General features: G+C 41.9%; 1 long non-coding RNA gene across 1 annotated transcript in view; it reads left to right on the top strand.

The window, feature by feature from the left end:
* LOC133645438 (uncharacterized) overlaps nucleotides 1-7571 on the top strand; it is a 45663-nt gene extending 38092 nt beyond the window's left edge. Inside the window, exon 3 of the long non-coding RNA XR_009825113.1 lies at nucleotides 7513-7571. This is a non-coding gene — a long non-coding RNA (uncharacterized LOC133645438). The remainder of the gene's footprint in view (nucleotides 1-7512) is intronic.
* Nucleotides 7572-8499: the final 928 nt, after the last annotated feature.

An 8499-nucleotide genomic window follows, 5' to 3' on the forward strand; every position in this document is an offset into this window, starting at 1 on the left:
GTGTACTAAAGAAGAGAAGTGATGCACTGTACTAAAGAAGAGAAGTGATGCACTGTACTCAAGAAGAGAAGTGATGCACTGTACTAAAGAAGAGAAGTGATGCACTGTACTAAAGAAGAGAAGTGATGCACTGTACTCAAGAAGAGAAGTGATGCACTGTACTAAAGAAGAGAAGTGATGCAGTGTACTAAAGAAGAGAAGTGATGCAGTGTACTAAAGAAGAGAAGTGATGCACTGTACTAAAGAAGAGAAGTGATGCACTGTACTAAAGAAGAGAAGTGATTCCGTGTACTAAAGAAGAGAAGTGATGCACTGTACTAAAGAAGAGAAGTGATGCACTGTACTAAAGAAGAGAAGTGATGCACTGTACTAAAGAAGAGAAGTGATGCACTGTACTAAAGAAGAGAAGTGATGCACTGTACTAAAGAAGAGAATTGATGCACTGTACTAAAGAAGAGAAGTGATGCAGTGTACTAAAGAAGAGAAGTGATGCACTGTACTAAAGAAGAGAAGTGATGCACTGTACTAAAGAAGAGAAGTGATGCAGTGTACTAAAGAAGAGAAGTGATGCACTGTACTAAAGAAGAGAAGTGATGCACTGTACTAAAGAAGAGAAGTGATGCACTGTACTAAAGAAGATAAGTGATGCAGTGTACTAAAGAAGAGAAGTGATGCACTGCAGTAAAGAAGATAAGTGATGCAGTGTACTAAAGAAGAGAAGTGATGCACTGTACTAAAGAAGAGAAGTGATGCACTGTACTAAAGAAGAGAAGTGATGCACTGTACTAAAGAAGAGAAGTGATGCAGTGTACTAAAGAAGAGAAGTGATGCACTGTACTAAAGAAGAGAAGTGATGCAGTGTACTAAAGAAGAGAAGTGATGCAGTGTACTAAAGAAGAGAAGTGATGCACTGTACTAAAGAAGAGAAGTGATGCAGTGTACTAAAGAAGAGAAGTGATGCACTGTACTAAAGAAGAGAAGTGATGCACTGTACTAAAGAAGAGAAGTGATGCACTGCACTAAAGAAGAGAAGTGATGCAGTGTACTAAAGAAGAGAAGTGATGCACTGTACTAAAGAAGAGAAGTGATGCACTGTACTAAAGAAGAGAAGTGATGCACTGTAATAAAGAAGAGAAGTGATGCAGTGTACTAAAGAAGAGAAGTGATTCACTGTACTAAAGAAGAGAAGTGATGCAGTGTACTAAAGAAGAGAAGTGATGCAGTGTACTAAAGAAGAGAAGTGATGCACTGTACTAAAGAAGAGAAGTGATGCACTGTACTAAAGAAGAGAAGTGATTCCGTGTACTAAAGAAGAGAAGTGATGCACTGTACTAAAGAAGAGAAGTGATGCAGTGTACTAAAGAAGAGAAGTGATGCAGTGTACTAAAGAAGAGAAGTGATGCACTGTACTAAAGAAGAGAAGTCATGCACTGTACTAAAGAAGAGAAGTGATGCACTGTACTAAAGAAGAGAAGTGATGCAGTGTACTAAAGAAGAGAAGTGATGCACTGTACTAAAGAAGAGAAGTGATGCAGTGTACTAAAGAAGAGAAGTGATGCACTGTACTAAAGAAGAGAAGTGATGCAGTGTACCAAAGAAGAGAAGTGATGCAGTGTACTAAAGAAGAGAAGTGATGCACTGTACTAAAGAAGAGAAGTGATGCACTGTACTAAAGAAGAGAAGTGATGCACTGCACTAAAGAAGAGAAGTGATGCAGTGTACTAAAGAAGAGAAGTGATGCAGTGCACTAAAGAAGAGAAGTGATGCAGTGTACTAAAGAAGAGAAGTGATGCAGTGTACTAAAGAAGAGAAGTGATGCAGTGTACTAAAGAAGAGAAGTGATGCACTGTACTAAAGAAGAGAAGTGATGCAGTGTACTAAAGAAGAGAAGTGATGCAGTGTACTAAAGAAGAGAAGTGATGCAGTGTACTAAAGAAGAGAAGTGATGCACTGTACTAAAGAAGAGAAGTGATGCGCTGTACTAAAGAAGAGAAGTGATGCACTGTACTAAAGAAGAGAAGTGATGCAGTGTACTAAAGAAGAGAAGTGATGCACTGTACTAAAGAAGAGAAGTGATGCAGTGTACTAAAGAAGAGAAGTGATGCACTGTAGTGGCCTGAAAGGACAGTGAGAAGAACGAGGATGTTAAAGATGGCCGCTATCATATCAGCTGCGTATCATTTGACTGGGGACTTTTACCAGCCTGGAGGAGACCACATCACCAGGCCAACGGTTACCTGGCAACCGTAAGCCGAGGGCTGCTCTGGCTACGCTGCGCTAGTCACTGGCCACAACATTAGGTACACGAGCACAGGCATCTTTCTTTAGGACCTTTCACACTGTACCTAATGACGTGTCCACCAGCTCCTTTTTCACTGGACTCCACTTCAGCCTCCCTCATCCTTCCTGCACTGCGTGCTGGGTCACAGCAGGAGGGCGCCATCTTGGAAACATCTTCACTGTACTGCTTTCAAATGTCCTCCTTTTGTCATCCCAACAACATGACACAACCTCGGTTACACATGCAGGTCCTGTGGAACTTACAACCCCGTTTCCATGTGAGTTGGGAAATGGTGTTACATGTAAATATAAACAATTTGCAAATCCTTTTCAAGCCATATTCAGTTGAATATGCTACAGAGACAACATAGGCTAATTGGGAACAGGTGGGTGCCATGATTGGGTATAAAAGTAGATTCCATGAAATGCTCAGTCATTCACAAACAAGGATGGGGCGAGGGTCACCACTTTGTCAACAAATGCCTGAGCAAATTGTTGAACAGTTTAAGAACAACCTTTCTCAAGCAGCTATTGCAAGGAATTGAGGGATTTCACCATCTACGCTCCGTAATATCATCAAAGGGTTCAGAGAATGTGGAGAAATCACTGCAGGTAAGCAGCTAAGCCCGTGACCTTCCATCCCTCAGGCTGTACTGCATCAACAAGCCACATCAGTGTGTAAAGGATATCACCACATGGAACACTTCAGAAAGCCACTGTCAGTAACTACAGTTGGTCGCTACATCTGTAAGTGCAAGTTAAAACTCTCCTATGCAAGGCCAAAACCGTTTATCAACAACACCCAGAAACGCCGAGCTCATCTAAGATGGACTGATACAAAGTGGAAAAGTGTTCTGTGGTCTGACGAGTCCACATTTCAAATTGTTTTTGGAAACTGTGGACGTCGTGTCCTCCGGACCAAAGAGGAAAAGAACCATCCGGATTGTTCTAGGGTGAAAGTGTAAAAGGCAGCATGTGTGATGGTATGGGGGTGTATTAGTGGCCAAGACATGGGTAACTTACACATCTGTGAAGGCACCATTAATGCTGAAAGGTACATACAGCTTTTGGAGCAACATATGTTGCCATCCAAGCAACGTTACCATGGACGCCCCTGCTTATTTCAGCAAGACAATGCCAAGCCAGGTGTTACATCATCATGGCTTCATAGTAAAAGAGTGTGGGTACTAGACTGGCCTGCCTGTAGTCCAGACATTGAAAATGTGTGGCACCTAAAATAGCAGAAGGGAGACCCCCGGACTGTTGAACAACTTAAGCTGTACATCAAGCAAGAATGGGAAAGAATTCCACTTCCAAAATGTGTCTCCTCACTTCCCAAACCAAAACTGAGTGTTGTTCAAAGGAAAGGCCATGTAACACAGTGGTGAACATGCCCTTTCCCAACTACTTTGGCACGTGTTGCAGCCATGACATTCTAACTTAATTATTATTTGCAAAAAATAAAGTTTATGAGTTTGAACATGAAATATGTTGTCTTTGTAGCATATTCAACTGAATATGGCTTGAAAAGGATTTGCAAATCATTGTATTCCGTTTATATTTACATCTAACACCATTTCCCAACTCATATGGAAACGGGGTTTGTAGTTTGAAGCAACTTTGCAAAATAGTTGTATTTGTTGATTGAGACCATAGTCTACTCCCATTAGCTGCATTGTTAGCCACCTCCTGCTTGCCCTATTTTACAACTTAGAATGCATGAAAAAAGAAAAGCCTGTGTTACATGAGGATGGTGAATGACAGGTAAAGTGTTACATGACAGGTAAAGTGTTACATGACAGGTAAAGTGTTACATGACAGGTAAAGTGTTACATGACAGGTAAAGTTGCCATCAAGCACGACATGGCGCTGCTGGTTCAGTCTCAACTCGTCTGCTGAGTGTCATGATCTGAGCCTCGTATTGTTTTCCTGTGTTTACTTTCTTAGTTCCGCTTTAGCGCTCTTATTTTGCTCCTTCTTCCTGTTTTGTTTGTGTTCCTGCTTCACTCTGAGCCTCTTCTCCTCCCAGCTCTTTTCATTTTGTAAATACAACTATTTGACTTGAGCCTTTGTCAAAGCATTTCTTCATGTATGTTGACACGTTGTGGACGCTTCTCCTTTTCACTCGTCAGTTTTTGCTGTTCTCCAGCATTCCATTTTGACTATACCCTGATCAGTTTAGTTTCGTTTTGCACAGCCTTCCCTAGGTTTTGGTGGCCTTCCTAGCGACACTCGTCTTTCATTTATTTGAGCCGTCAAATACCTTTTCACCTGCACGTTGACTTTCCGCATCTTGGCAACGCGCCAAATGATGGCCGTCACTTGAAGCAAGCGTCACACCTGCTCTGTAAAAATGGTGTTATTGCAAAAAGAGCAACGTTTGTGCCCTGCTCCTTTTAAGGAAGCAGACACTTTCATTTCCTCAGTGGGTTTACACTAAACTTTTGTTTATTAAGCAAATGAAATAAGGTTGACTTCCTATTTTCTTAAGGAACTGCACTCCATTATGAGACATAACTTATGTCTTCTGCCCATTATGAGACATAACTTATGTCTTCTGCCCATTATGAGACATAACTTATGTCTGCAATGGTAATATCGCAGACTTCTGGTTAGGGATGCACCATATTATCGACCAATAATAGCTCATTCTTTTCAATTCAAGTGAGCAGATAATAATAAAGGTGTATCCTCTCTGTGTTTGTCCTCGGTCTCTCTGTTGTGGTCTGGGCCTCAGCCCCTCCCGTCTCCTACGCCACTGTTTCTGAGCCATAGGGCCGGCAAAAAAACATATTTTTCTCAGCTGTGGTCCGTATGGGCCGCAATACACTTTCCCACCTCTTGTGGCAGTAATGACAATCTCAAACAAACAGAAGAAGTTTGTTTAGTGCAGAAATGATGACTGAAGTGCTGAAGATGTATTTTTATTTGCACTTTAATTCTATTGATAGTTTCGTTAAAACACATTTGTACATTTTGTTTAATTTTAGCACAGCATCATTTTAAGTTCAATTATTTTTCGACAGTTATTAAAGAGTTCTTTCTTTTGCAGTGTATTTAGTTAGTATTTATTTTTCTAATCAGCCTGACCTAAGCCTAAGGTTTATGTGTTAAATAATATTAGTGATTAAGACATACTTGCATATCATTATTGAATACCATTCAAATCAAGAGTAATTCAGTTTGAGGGTCCCTCTGTAGTGAAAAAGTTGGGCCCAAGGTCAATTGGGTTAAGAAAAGCAGCCCTATGGTATGGTGGCTTATTTGTGATGTTGTGGTACTGCGTGTGTGCAGAGAAACGCATCATGTCACCAATGTGGGCTTTCTTTAGCATGTCAGAAGACGACATTTCACTCGTACTTTGCAAAACGTGTTGTGCAGGAATTTAAGGAGAAGACAAACTTCAACACAGTAACACGTGATAAGTCGGCCTACAATTCACTAACATGAAGTAGTACAAATCTGCTTGTGCTGCTCGGCCGAGACCGGGTGTTATTAGCGGCGACCTCAGCAAGCCACAGGACTGACGAGGAAGCGCGAGAAAGAAAAGACCTTAGGGCGCAAGAAGTTGACAACAGCATGTGTAGTTGATGTTTACCTTCTTGGTTCATCTGGAGGCAAAAGTAACAAAGTTCACTGTTAGGATTTCTTTGTGGGGAAAAATGCACTGCAGTTCTTTATGTTGTACAATTGAATGTTGCCTTTCCAAGGAGCAGAGACACAAATTGCATGACTTTATTACTGTCATGGAAAAATGTCATTGTGTTTTTGTGTTGTTGCTAACGGCAATGTGGAATCTTATTGGCTTAGTTCTATTACCCTTACTTATTTATATATGTTGTGTTGGACAAATTGTTTTGTTTTTTCATTTGGTGAAATCATATTCAGAATGTTTGAGTTGCTTGTTGTGTATCAATGAAATCATTGATTAATGGATTGATTGAGAAGTTTATTGACATGTTAAATCATTGAATCCATGTAACGCTTCAAGAAGGCAAATGGATGGCCAAATGTCCCGAGTTGGTGTACCTAATGTAGTGGCAGCTTCTGAGGCCACATGAGGAGTTGGTGTACCTAATGTAGTGGCAGCTTCTGAGGCCACATGAGGAGTTGGTGTACCTAATGTAGTGGCAGCTTCTGAGGCCACATGAGGAGTTGGTGTACCTAATGTAGTGGCAGCTTCTGAGGCCACACGAGGAGTTGGTGTACCTAATGTAGTGGCAGCTTCTGAGGCCACATGAGGAGTTGGTGTACCTAATGTAGTGGCAGCTTCTGAGGCCACACGAGGAGTTGGTGTACCTAATGTAGTGGCAGCTTCTGAGGCCACACGAGGAGTTGGTGTACCTAATGTAGTGGCAGCTTCTGAGGCCACATGAGGAGTTGGTGTACCTAATGTAGTGGCAGCTTCTGAGGCCACATGAGGAGTTGGTGTACCTAATGTAGTGGCAGCTTCTGAGGCCACATGAGGAGTTGGTGTACCTAATGTAGTGGCAGCTTCTGAGGCCACATGAGGAGTTGGTGTACCTAATGTAGTGGCAGCTTCTGAGGCCACATGAGGAGTTGGTGTACCTAATGTAGTGGCAGCTTCTGAGGCCACGTGAGGAGTTGGTGTACCTAATGTAGTGGCAGCTTCTGAGGCCACACGAGGAGTTGGTGTACCTAATGTAGTGGCAGCTTCTGAGGCCACACGAGGAGTTGGTGTACCTAATGTAGTGGCAGCTTCTGAGGCCACATGAGGAGTTGGTGTACCTAATGTAGTGGCAGCTTCTGAGGCCACATGAGGAGTTGGTGTACCTAATGTAGTGGCAGCTTCTGAGGCCACATGAGGAGTTGGTGTACCTAATGTAGTGGCAGCTTCTGAGGCCACATGAGGAGTTGGTGTACCTAATGTAGTGGCAGCTTCTGAGGCCACATGAGGAGTTGGTGTACCTAATGTAGTGGCAGCTTCTGAGGCCACATGAGGAGTTGGTGTACCTAATGCAGTGGCAGCTTCTGAGGCCACATGAGGAGTTGGTGTACCTAATGTAGTGGCAGCTTCTGAGGCCACACGAGGAGTTGGTGTACCTAATGTAGTGGCAGCTTCTGAGGCCACGTGAGCAAACATGTACGCAGCATTAGGTGCAGCAGGCAGACTGTGATCAGGTTACTGTGGCCATGGAAATGTCTGAGGATGAAATAGGCAGCATGTTTTACATCAGCCGTGTCATTCTTGTCTGCATTTTGTGCTCCCAGGTCGCCAGCCATGGGGAACCTCATCAAGGTCCTTGGCAAGGACTTGGAGAACTGTCCTCATTTTTTCCTGGACTTTGAAAGTAAGTAAGTGGGTGTGTGCGTGTGCTTGAGTTGTGAGTGTCTGCAGAGGTGCATTGTGGGAGGCGGCAGGATGGAGCGTTGTTGTGTTGTCGTCATCTCTTTGGTCCCACTCTTCTCAGGCCACAACATTAGGTACACACACAGGAGCCAATCAAATAAGCTGGATCAATCATTTCAAGATGGTCATGCTGATTGACATCATCCATTATTAATATAGTTAACTAACTGGTTAATAGAAGTACTGTTAATAGCCATCTTGACTAACTGGTTAATAGAAGTACTGTTAATAGCCATCTTGACTAACTGGTTAATAGAAGTACTGTTAATAGCCATCTTGACTAACTGGTTAATAGAAGTACTGTTAATAGCCATCTTGACTAACTGGTTAATAGAAGTACTGTTAATAGCCATCTTGACTAACTGGTTAATAGAAGTACTGTTAATAGCCATCTTGACTAACTGGTTAATAGAAGTACTGTTAAAAGCCATCTTGAATAACTGGTTAATGGAAGTACTGTTAATAGCCATCTTGACTAACTGGTTAATAGAAGTACTGTTAATAGCCATCTTGACTAACTGGTTAATAGAAGTACTGTTAATAGCCATCTGGACTAACTGGTTAATAGACGTTACTGTTAATAGCCATCTTGACTAACTGGTTAATGGAAGTACTGTTAATAGCCATCTTGACTAACTGGTTAATGGAAGTACTGTTAATAGCCATCTTGACTAACTGGTTAATAGAAGTACTGTTAATAGCCATCTTGACTAACTGGTTAATAGAAGTACTGTTAATAGCCATCTTGACTAACTGGTTAATAGAAGTACTGTTAATAGCCATCTTGACTAACTGGTTAATAGAAGTACTGTTAATAGCCATCTTGACTAACTGGTTAATAGAAGTAC

The sequence above is a fragment of the Entelurus aequoreus genome, unplaced genomic scaffold (genome assembly GCF_033978785.1).
Source record: "Entelurus aequoreus isolate RoL-2023_Sb unplaced genomic scaffold, RoL_Eaeq_v1.1 HiC_scaffold_81, whole genome shotgun sequence".
NCBI lineage: Eukaryota > Metazoa > Chordata > Actinopteri > Syngnathiformes > Syngnathidae > Entelurus > Entelurus aequoreus.